Source organism: Tamandua tetradactyla, chromosome 3 (assembly GCF_023851605.1).
Source record: "Tamandua tetradactyla isolate mTamTet1 chromosome 3, mTamTet1.pri, whole genome shotgun sequence".
Lineage (NCBI taxonomy): Eukaryota > Metazoa > Chordata > Mammalia > Pilosa > Myrmecophagidae > Tamandua > Tamandua tetradactyla.
In genome coordinates this window covers 30,321,537-30,333,917 of record NC_135329.1, presented here as the reverse complement: position 1 = coordinate 30,333,917, position 12,381 = coordinate 30,321,537, and the positions used below count along the sequence as shown (strand labels likewise).

General features: G+C 36.0%; 1 protein-coding gene and 1 pseudogene across 4 annotated transcripts in view; one reads left to right on the top strand and one right to left on the bottom strand.

Annotated features, from left to right (window-relative positions):
- The window catches only part of INTS9 (integrator complex subunit 9), a 162,834-nt gene that overhangs the window by 1,586 nt on the left and 148,867 nt on the right, over nucleotides 1-12,381 (top strand). The gene's annotated exons all lie outside the window — the stretch shown is intronic.
- On the bottom strand, nucleotides 7,613-8,812 carry LOC143676704 (60 kDa heat shock protein, mitochondrial pseudogene; annotated as a pseudogene).

Sequence of the window (12,381 nt, the reverse complement as noted above, 5' to 3'; positions counted from 1 at the left end):
TGTGCTTTTCCAAACTACTTCTATCCCCTTCCACCCATTTGATAATCACTATGTTACATGATACGCTATGAAAATATCAGCTATTTGCAGGAACGTCAGAGAAAATATTTAAAAATTCAAATCCAAAACCATCTCCTCTTCAAGTTGTTTATGTAAGGGGAAGGATGCACGTCAGTAAACCTTGAGAATATCAGCTTGCTTCTGAGTCAGTGTGCAGAATTTAAGAATGCAGAATTGAAAGACATAGCCCTTGGTCCAAAGAAGTCTGCATTCTAATAAAGATAGAAAAGCAAGCCAAAATTAAAATTCACTGTGTTAATAGTAAAAATAGAGGAATACTCAAGGTTTGGGGAATTAAAGGGACAAGAATGGTTAACTGGAGATGTCTGGGACAGCTTCCTGAAAAGGTTATTGGTTCTACTCCCCAAATGAATTGTTTTTTCAATAGTTCCATTTCTCTTCAATCCCACTATTACTACCTTTGTACACGCTTTTCTCCCTTGACACCTAGAATTCAACAAGACCCTCTTAATAATCTCCCTGCATTCATTTTTAACCCTTTCGACTCCATTATCTTCTCCAAATCCCAGAAATTGTTTTAAAATGCAGAGTTCCATAAAACCCCTCAGTAGCTTCTTTTGCTCTTAAGGTGAAATCTTATAAATCTAACTTAATTTAGTTGGTCCTGCAGAATATGGCCCTTCCTGCCTCTCCAGGCTTATTCTTGGCCCTCTTCTGTCTCACTCTCTCTGTTCCAATTATATTGTACAACTTCCAGTTCCTTGAGATCATCCTGTACTCTTTTTCTTATTGAACTTTAAATGTGTTCTATTGCCTGCAACGCTTTTTTTGCCTGGCTAATTTCTTTGTGCATTTCAGGTCTCTGTTTTAAAAAAGCGCTTCTTCAGGCTTCCTTGAATTAAATACTCTTTGTTATATATGTCCATGGCATACTTCCTGCGTGTACCACTTATAATTATTGGTGTTATGTCTGTCCTCTCTCATGTAGACTCTTTGTATTCCCATGGCCTGATAATATAGTGTAACCCCCCTAAGTAGGAGTAGTTGAATAAATAATTTCTGAAGGATTATTGAGGTCGATGAAGAAGGCTGAGAAAAGGTTAAGGGTGCAGGTAAAAGATTAAAGAAAGTAATAACCATTGGAGTTATTATTAAAAGTAATAATAATTGCTACTGTTTTAAAACAATTACTGTTTGCCAGGCAGTGTGCTAGGAAATTGCTATATAGCATCCCATTTAATCCTTTGATCTAGGTATTAGTACTACCATTTTCCTGATAAAAATGTAAGTCTCAGGGAGCTGAGGTAAGTGGTTCAGAATTACGGATATAAATGTTAGAACCAAGATCTGATCCCACGTTTCCCTGACTCCAGAGTGTTGCTTTTTAAAGGTGAGGGCTCTAGCGCTTTACACAGTACTTGGCCAGTGCTATATCTTTTAAAGAAATTTTATTCAAGGCCATTTTTTTTTTTTAATTCTAACTTCATATCACTCTCTTGGTGGTTTTTTTTACGCACATACAAAAACAATGGATGTCATTATAATATAATCCTTGGGTAACTCCTTTTATAAAAAGATACCAACTCAGAGGATTTTAATTACTCCCTATATTTATAATGTTTTATTATTATATTTGTAATGTATATAATATTGGCATTTTCATTAACCAGAATCATTTTAGAAAGAAGAAAGTTAGAAATGTATTCTCTAAATTACCATATTTTAGAGCATGTTCTAGTATTCATATAGATTGAGCCTGATTTGGTACATGTTTATAGCGAGTTCAGCTAAGGATAAAAACTACAATTCACCAGAGTCCGGAACAAAAGATCAGTATTTCTTTTGTTTCATATTTGAGTAATGATTAAATTATTATGTACAGAGTGTATGTTTATGCTATATAATGCAATATATGTAAACTGTCTGTTTTTCTAAATATCAAAATTATTTTGTTTTAATTATAAAATGTTTTCAGCCTGAATTAAAGACGTCTTCACTTCAAACTCATGAAACTTTGGTACTTTGGGAGTGTTAGGAATTGAGTTTAAGTATTAAATGGCTTTAGCTTGAACCCCCTTTCCATACGAGTCCTAGAATTTGTTTCATTAGTCATTAGTTTACTAAATATTTAGGGGTCTATATTTTTTTAATAAAACTCTATTAAGATATAAATCACATACCATATAATTCATCTGTGAAAAGTAAACAATTCAGTGGTTTTTAGTATGTCACAGAATTATACAACCATCACGACAATCAATTTTAGAACACTTCCATCGTCCTCAAAAGTTAGTTATCACTAACTTCAATTATCACTCCCCTATCCCCCTATCCTCCTTGGCCCTAGGTAACTACCAGTCTACTTACTATCTCCATAGATTTGCCTGGATATTTCATATAAATGGAATCATACCATATGTGGTCTTTTGTGACTGGCTTCTTTCACTTAGCATAATGTTTTCAGGGTTCCTCCATGTGGTAGCAGATATATTCTTTTGAATTTGTGAATAAAATGGGAAAGCTGGTCATATTTTAAGGTTGAACAGCTCGAGCAGTTATCCTTTATTGATAGTAAGTCTGCATCAACACAGATTAAGTCTGAAAAATCATAGCCAAGAATCTAGTCATTCAAATAGCAAAGCTTAAAGTGTATAAAATAATAATAAGCAATTTGAGAGAGCAACATATGTACCCCCTTCCTATAAGTTAGCTCCAGAAATGGAGAGAATCCTTTATTCAGTTAGCAAAGATTTGTTATGCAACCACAGTGGACCCTTGGCATCCAGAATTTCAAAAACTTTACATTTTCCCTGTATCTCTTTTTACCCTTTAAGTTACCCTTACTGGTACTCTTCAATTCTGTGCCCTCCTCCGTACCTCCCTCTCCTGTCTCTTTTTTTTCTAGCTGGCAGAACTCCCTTAAGTGTTTCTTATAGGGCCAGTCTCTTGTTGACAAATTCTTTCAGCATTCATTTGTGGAAATTTTAATCTCTTCCTCAGTTTTGAAGGACAGTTTATCTGGGTACAGACTTCTTGGCTGGACGTCTTTCTCTTTCAGGATTTTGAATATATCATACCACTGCCTTCTTGCCTCCATAGTGCCAATTGAGTAGTCTGCATTCAGTCTTATGTGGTTTCCTTTGTATGTACGAGATTGTTTTTCTCTTCCTGCCTTTAGGATTTTCTGCTTCTCTTCAACATTTGACAGACTGATTAGTATGTGTCTTGGGGAAGGCATATTTGATTTATTCTGTTTGGAGTTAGTTGGGCTTCTTTGATCTACATATTTATATGTTTTACAAGGGTTGGAAAGTTTTTCCCCATTATATCTTCAACTAGTCTTCCTAGCCCTTTACTCCTCTCTTCTCCTTCTGGGACACCCATGATTCTTACATTTGTGAGCTTTGTTGTGTCCATCATTTCCCTGAGATCCAGTTCAAATTATTCCATCTTTTTTGCCATTTACTGTTTTGAGTGTTCAACATTAGTTGACCTGTTCTCTAGTTCACTTATCTTTCTTCTGCCTCTTCAAATCTGCTGTTGTGTGTCTCTAGTATATTTTTGATTTGGTCTATAGCATCTTTAATCTCTGTGATACCTGCTATTTTTCTGTTTATTCTTTCAAAGTCCTCTTTATGCTCTTCTTGTATCTTATTGATCTCTTTATGACATTAGCCTTCTTATTTATTTTATTAGTAGAGTTATATGAACATCTTTGATTAGTTGTTCCAAAGTCTGTGTCTCCTCTGATGTTTTAATTTGGTCATTCGGCTGGGCTATATCTATATCTTGATATGCTTAGTGATCTTCTTTGTCTTCCTGGCATGTAAATATCTTGATTGGTTTACTTTGTATATTGATTTCCTTCCGTAATCTAAAGCTTTGTATTTGCAGGGTGGATATGGAGCAGAGTGCTGGGCACAGGACGGGGCACAATAATGTGGTGATGCATTGCAGCACAAGTATAGGCACAGGTTGGGGGTGCTATGCTGGTGCCTGTGAGCATGGGGTGCATGTCGCTGGGTTGTATAGTGTGATGCAGAGGCCGTGGGTATGTGGTGCAGCTCAGGCAGACCTTGGAGTACAAGAGCAGGATGTGGCATGGGGAACGCAGGTAGAGCGTTCCTGTTCCCAGTCTCCCCATCCGTGCACTCCTGAGGGCCCTGGGCTTCCATTTGGAAAGCAGTGTATTGAGCTGTTTGCTCCAGTTGGATGGTCTCCGGTTCTCTGCATCTCAGTTCTTCAGCTTTGAGAATCCAAGGCCTCCATGTATGGTATAGAAGTTCCTCCCGTGTTGCTTGCTCTCAGAAATTGCCATCTCAGTTGTCTTTCCATCCATTCTCTAGCTGTTCCTTGGAGCAGGAGTGAACTTGACCTATCCTATTCCCCCATCTTCACAGAACCCTCCAGCACTTTCCATTTTAACTAGTACAGTTGATCCCTAAGACTTGTGGCATGGAATTATTTGTAATTTTGCTGAGGCACAAATTAGAATATGACTTTGAGTCTAATGGTAATCCATAGTGAATGAGTCAAATTTATTGCCTCAGAATCCATGGCTCTGCAATTATTGTTTCTCTCTCAAACATCTAAAAGAAAAAATGTTTGTTATTGAATTTGATGGAATTATATATTATTGTTGGATTTACAAATTTTAAAACTCAAGAAGGCCATGAGATACAGTCTTCAGTGGTATATGCTCCATTGTGTGAAGTGCTGTTTCATTCCTACTGGCTTTTGGGGAAGGCTCAAACTTTTAACTCACCATTTCTCCTGGAAAAACAGATGAAGCAAAGAAATGGATTCATGAACTACTAAGCAGAGGACAAATAAGACACCAAGTAAAATTATAGACTATATAGAAGACCTTTGCTTGAAAGGGGCAATTCCTGACCCAAGGTCAGTTTAGCAAATTGTTATAGAGGGGTGTGGTTAATCCTTACTTGGGATCTGAGAATTGTGGATTCTTTCTCTCCAGTTTATGTAACTGTGCAGAATATATACTTAACATGATCCAGATGGTTTGTTTTCAGTTTACCTATTAATTTTAAACAATGAAACATTTACAGCGCTCCTTTTGGTATAATCATAGCTTTCAATAGTTGGGTCTGTCTTATCCAGTGCTAAACAGAGAAATGAGTCTTTTTGGTGAGGGAATGAGTTTTGTACAAGTGCACATACATGTAAGAAACTGGAGGAAATTTTCTAAGACCAGTTCAAAATGAGAAAAAGGACTGAGGTTTAATAGCCCAAAGAGACAAAGAAATGGCAAGAGTCCAGAGGAAAACAGAAAATAAGAAAGAAAAAAAAAACTGAGTAATAGTTACAGGATTCATTAAAATTGAGTAATAGTCACCTGCTTCATTTTTGTTTGGTCTGCACATCCTGTTATCTTATAGGTCCTCCTCTCTTTGCATCTCAGATCTTCAAAGCAGGTAGGTGCTGATTTATTAGCCCATATGGTATTTCTGGCCCCCTTCCATCCTGCGTTAGGATGTTATCTCATTTCTACAAGTAAAGCTAAGAAGGTCTGGTTAATGTAACTAGGAACAGAGAGTAAACTTTTGAGATTAGATCAGCAGTAAGCTATTCCAATCAGGGCTTTAAGCTTATATGAATCAAAGCTGCTTGAGTAAAGAGATTATAATAAACATTTTTTAGCTATACTAAGGCTATACTAAGCATTTTCCAGCTAAAGGGTTAATACTGAACATCTTTCCAACTATCTAGCTTAGCTATCACTTTCAAATAATTTAAGAAGTATTTCAGCAGACACTTTATAGTTTCATTTCCTAAAAAGTGAGGTTATTAGGCCTGAAAATAGATTTCCACCACCCCGTCTACACACATACCCCAGCTCTTTTGAAAATCATTCATTGTTACTTAAAGCTTAGGGCATGGTTTTTGTTGCGAATGTAAAACATAATCTATGAGATTAATGCCAATGTAACTCAATAAATATTCTTATAATGTGCTAGAAAAAAAATCAGGTGCATAGTGTTGTATTGTTTAGATATACCATAATTTATTTAACAAAGTCTATATTGATGAACATTTGGTTGTTTCCAATCTTTTGCAATTACAAATCGTGTGGCACAGATGCTCTCCTTTGTGAGTATTTTGGGGAGTATATCTGTAGGATAAATTTCTAGTGGTAAAATTGATTATTCAAAGGATATGTGCATTTATTATTTGATTTTATTGTCAAAAATGCTCCCCATAGAGATTTACCAGATTACACTGTTGCCAGCACTGTATTCAGATGATCACCATTACAGTCTTATCATCAAATTGCAGGGTTTTTTTCTCACTAGAAATTGAAAAATGGCTTTTCATTGTAGCTTTAATTTGATTATTCTCTTACTATGTGTAAGATATGTAATATCATGTCATATATTATTAAAAACATTTGTATTTCCATTTCTTTTTCAACTCTCTTCTGTTCCAATACTAAACTGTTTTACCTTATGTAGTTTTATATTGTATTTTTTAACTTTAAACAAATTTTTATTACACAAGGGTTTGTCGCATAATTGGATATTTCTCTACTTTGTGCGCAATTATTCTTACTCTTCTCAGAAACGCTGCTGCTTAACTTCTCATCTAGTGATGGCAAGCACTAAAATCATAATTTTAACAGAATCAGTAAAAATGCCTCAGTGATTTAAGTTGAAAGTAGTACCTCCAGTACATGGGCTCTTGTACCCAGTGTCAGGAATGCACAAATGTCTTTTTATTCAAAAAATACAAAATAAATTATTTGTAGGCATTGACAATGACAACAATAAACCATTATGTATTATCAACTAAAACCAGTCACTAGTGGTTATAATGATTTTATATCAGCCAGCCTTTTCTTCTGTCATTTTCTTCAAATAACTTCAAGTTATTGGTGAGAAACACTGTCTTGAGCTTCCCATCACATTTTCTTAATCATGGTAGAGCACTGTTTGGGAATTAGAATATGCCACTTCCCAAAACAACCATTCCACCCCTCTGCCCATTCCACCCATTGCAGGGTCCTTCTCTTCCGTGACTACAACTTCTGCTGTGGTTGACAGAGGCCACTCCAGCAGCATCCAATAAAGCAGTTCTTTACAACCTTAGTTAGATCAAATTTCCTTTTTCTACCTGTTGTAGATCGCTAGCTGCCTGAATGCAACACACCAGAGAGAGACTGACTTTTAATAAAAGGGGATTTATTTTGTTAGTTCTTCAGAGGAAAGGCAGCTAACTTTCATCTGAGGTTCTTTCTTACGTGGGAAGGCACAGGGTGGTCTCTGCAGGCCTTGTCTCCAGGCCTCTGGGTTCCAACAACTTTCCCCGGGGTGACTTCTTTCTGTATTGCCGAAGGCCTGGGCTGAGCTGCGAGTGCTGAGATGAGGTATGCTGAGCTGCTTGGGCTATGCTACATTGAGTTCTCTCATTTAAGCACCAGCCAATTAAATCAAACATCATTCATTGCAGCAGGCATGCCTTCTAGCCGACTGCAGATGTAATCAGCGACAGATGAGGTTCACATGCCATTGACTCATGTCCACAGCAGTAGAACTAGGCACCTTCACCTAGCCAAGTTGACACCTGAATCTGACTACCACACTGCCATATTCACAAAATTTTCAGTCATAGCATCATAGCCAACTTCTAAGGAACTTGGCATAATTTTCTCAACTATCAATGAACCATCAATACCTGCATTCTTAGCAATAGTCATTGCAGGAATTTTGAGTGTTCCTTTAATAATTTGTATACCAATTTTTTGATCTTCATTATTTGGAATTAGTGAGTCCAAGGCTGAAATGCATTAAAGTAGAGCACAACCACCTTTCAGAACAATGCCTTCTTCAACAGCAGCTCATGTCGCATTGAGTGCATCTGCAATCTGTCTTTCTTTTTTTTCACTTCCATATCAATTGTTCTGCCATCCTTCAGAACAACTACTCCAACTGAAAGTTTTGCTAAACGTTCATTTATTTTTCTCTTCATATTCACTAGTTGTGACATCTGACTGTTCAATACATTTTTCAATTTAAGTCTTGTCACCTTTCCTTTCAAAAGCATGCCATCATCTTTGGTCACTGTGACCTCTCCAACTTTTCCCAAATCATGAGGCCAAACATTTGCAAGGTTTAGAGTCAATCCCTCTTTTCCAGATACTGCCCCACTAGTAGCAATAGCCATGTCTTTGAAACCAGGAGCTTTGGCTGCAACAACCTGAAGACCAACTTTCAGCCTATTCAAAACAAGCGTACTTACAGTTTCTCGATCAACATCTTCAGCAATTATGGCCAAAGGCTTAACAGTGAGCATTGGCAGTTTCAAGAACAGGTACGGTGGATTGGATATTTGAAATTTTCTTTTCACTCAACAGGACACAGGCATCCTGGAATTCATATTTCTGACCTTTTGATATATTAATAAAGGATGGAGAAATATAACCCCAATCAAACTTCATTTCTTCAATAATTTCTAAGCATTATTCAATGTTTTTCCATCCTTGACTGTGATGACACCCTTTATTCCAACCTTTTTTATTGCATCAGAAATGATGTTCAATTTCTTTGTCTCCAGTAATCATAGCAAACTGAGCAATTTCTTCAGGTGCTGTCACAGGCTTCTACTGCTTCTTAAGTTCAACAATTACAGCATCAACAACTAACATCACACCTCTCCTGATTTCCACTGCATTAGCACCTTTGCTAATCTCAGAGCCTTCCTTGGCAATAGAGCATGCCAATATAGTAGCAGCAGTGGTGCCGTCCCCAGCCTCTTCAGTTGTTTTATTGGCATATATTGTATTTTAATGTCTTTTAGTTCAGTTCTTGCTCATTGCTCTTCACCTCAGTATTTTCCAGACAGCTCTTAAATATTTTATCTTTTTAATAGTTACAGTAATTGGAATACTTCATTCCATAGTTTACAAATAATAAGACTGTTTATGTTTTGTATTCTTTACTCAGCCCCTTGTTCAATTCTCTTATTACAATTTTTAATAATTTTTCCAGTTAATTCTCTTATTTTTCACAGGTGTATCATTTTGCAAATAATTTTTTTAAGCCCCCTTTTCTCTGTGGTATAATTGCATTGGCTCACACTTCCAGAATAGTTTGGAATAGGAGTCGTTGGCATCTTTGTTTCTGACAAAGTGGACATGCATCTTTAAGTTTGCTTTTGAGTTGAAATGTTTGTATATTTTAACTTGCATACTGTAGCTAGTTGCTTTTTTGCTCCAAAATTCTGTAGTCATTAGTAAAGTGAGATTCTTTTACATAGCCCAACAACAGGTCATCTTCTAAAGGAAAGATCTACGTGTGTTTTGTTTGTCTTAGCTGTTAATTATATCTTATAAGCATTTTTCAGACTTTTGAGATAACAGTGGCTTTTATAACTTAAAGGTATAAATTTAAAGTAAATTCTTAGGTGGTGCATAACAGATCATAGAAGTAGAAGACTTCTGTGATCGTGAAAGAAAATTGCAAAGTTTTCTTGGAAAACACAACAGCCAGAAATAGTTTCTCTGTACTTCAGAGACAGAACTCACAAAGTCAAGAAGTGTAAATAGATCAGTCTGTTAAAATAAACGTAATTACCATGCAAACAAAAAAACTCCTTAGAAACAAAAAGGGGTTTAGAGCCCTAGGCAATGATGTGTTTATTTTAAATGGTATTTGATTCAAGCTCTGTAGACTGAATAGGAAGAAACTTGCTGAACAGATTCTGTAAAAGCCATAACTAGCAGAAGAGAAGCAATAACAAAAATCCATTCTTTACCTTTACAGTTCAAGTAATATCATTAAATGCCTGTCTTATTCAAAACTTGCTTCATTCTGTGGAACATATTAACGATGAATAAACCATTGACCCTCCGTAACAGTAACTCACGATGTACAGTGTACTGCATATACTCTTTATGTATATGATTTACCATATGTAGTTTTGTGATAGGCATGATAAAGTTAATAGTGAGCCATGTAAGCGTAGGATTATAAAAGATGAACTCTAATTGAAGAATCAAAGTTTCTTAGAGAGGTAAAATTGGAACTGACCTTGAAAAGTACTTTGGCTGACAGATATGTAGAAGAAGAGTTTTGTCTTATTCCAGGCAGGAGTATCAGTTAAAGTAAAAGGATTTGGAGAAGTGAGATGCTCACTTTCCTCAATAATATGCATTTACAATTTATTGTGCATTTTTTGCTTTGTAGTGCTCTGTAGCAGTTTATACAAAAATGGATGCATTTTTGCCCTCTAACATTCTTCTAATTCATTACCTTACAATATCAGCATTTTGATTTATGTACCTTTTGTTGCAGTACTAACACCATGTGATTGAAGGCAAAAACAGAGTTGTTCAATATTTGGGGAGGAACAGCTAGAAAGGTATATCAAAGCCACATCATTGAGAACTTTTATTACAAGACTTAGTGATTTAAACAGTGATAGAATAAGGATATATATTCAGAAAAAGTTTCAAGGAAGTTTAAATGTTTAAAGTTAGAATTTTTAAAGATCTGGAACCTTTAAATTCATCACTTTGGAAATCCAGAATGAAGGTTTTAGGAACACTGCATGTTACACACCTAAAAACTTTGGAATGTGAAATAAAAAAATATGATTCAAAAATTCATTGCAGTTCTGGAAAATATTTTGAAAACTGAGATATAATCAAAATAAGAAGAATAAGGGTCTCAGCAAATGTGAGGTCTTAATTATCTAGCTGGGACCGAGAATTTCTCTAAGCACTTTACAAAGGACTTCATAAGCAGTAGCAGAATTCAGAAATACATCAGAAGGTAAAAGGCATCCAGAGAATTAGTGAGACTGATTAATGAACACAATATGAGAAGAGTCAGGATATGAAAAAGGAAAAAAGAGACACTCAGTGAATTCTTTGACCTTCAACTTTGTTGGGAAAGAGTTAGGGGAGTCCCATTCCTCCAGCACTGATAAATGCATAGACTATTTTAAATCACATTTGAATCTAGACAAATCATTAGAAAGTATGATGCTATCCTCAGGATTTTTGTCTGAGGGGTGTATGCATATAATTTTCAAAAAATTGAAACAAGCACAGATTTCAAGTGTACATACAGCTTGATGAATTTTTAGCTATAAATGCCTCCATTTATTCACCATCCAAATTAAAATATGGAACATTGCCATCAACCTTGTTCCATTCCCAGTCAGTAACCTCCACTCTACTTATTCTGATTTCTATCACTGTGTATTAGATTTGCTTATTCTTAAACTTCATTTAAATGGAACCATACTATATGTTCTCATTGGTATCTGACTTCTTTAACTGAACGTAATACTGACCTCAAGGATTTGAAGGATGAAATTGTTGAATTGTTAGCTAAAATATGTCACCCATCTGTAAATAACAAACTAGCAGAATTGGCAGACTGCTTAGAATTACCATATATATGTAGGGTTCTTCAGGTGATCCTGAGAAATTCCACCTGGTAAAATCTATTTCTGTGTTGGGAAAGCTGCTAACATTCACTGGAATACTGCTAGGCAAACCAACAACATGGTTTTTTTATTGTTTCTTTTCTCTTTTTTTGTGAAATATAACATAAATACAAAAGAAGCAATGTATTTCAAAGTTTACTGTACCTAGTACTTATAGAACAGATTTCAGAGTTTAGTATGGGTTACAGTTCCACAATTTTAGGTTTTACTTTCTGACTGCTCCAAGACACTGGAGACTGAAAGAAATACCAGTATAATGATTCAGCAATCATACTCACTTGTTAAATCCTATTTTACTATAATAACTACTCCTTCTCCTTTGATTCTTCTCCCAATCTTTTGATTTTTTTGTATTGAGCTATGCCTATTCTAACTTTTTCGTCTTGGAAAGGGGTGTCAATAATATGGGATAGAGGGATGAAACTAGCTGATGTTCTTGGAGAGGCTGACCTCTAGATTTTAGGACTTATCTGGCCTGGGAACCCATCTGGAGGTTATAGGTTTCTGGAAAGTAATCATAGTGCATGGAACATTTGTAGAATGTCAGATAGAGCCCTAGGTGTTCTTTAGTTGGCAGGAATGGTTTTCACTGGGGTTTGGCAAACCCTGGTAATTAGCAATATCTAGCTGAAGCTTGCATAAGAGTAGCCTCCAGAATAGCCTCTCAACTGTCTTTGAACTCTCTTAGCCAGTGATATTTGTTATATATCTTTTCTGCCTTTTGGTTAGGAAGGAGTTGTCGATCCCACAGCAGCAGGCCAGACTCATCCCTGGGAGTCATATCCCACGTTGCCAGGGAGACTTTTGCCCCAGTATGTCATGTCCTATGTAGGAAGGGGTAATGATTTTCCTTGCAGAGTTGTGCTTAGAGAGAGAGAGGCCACATTT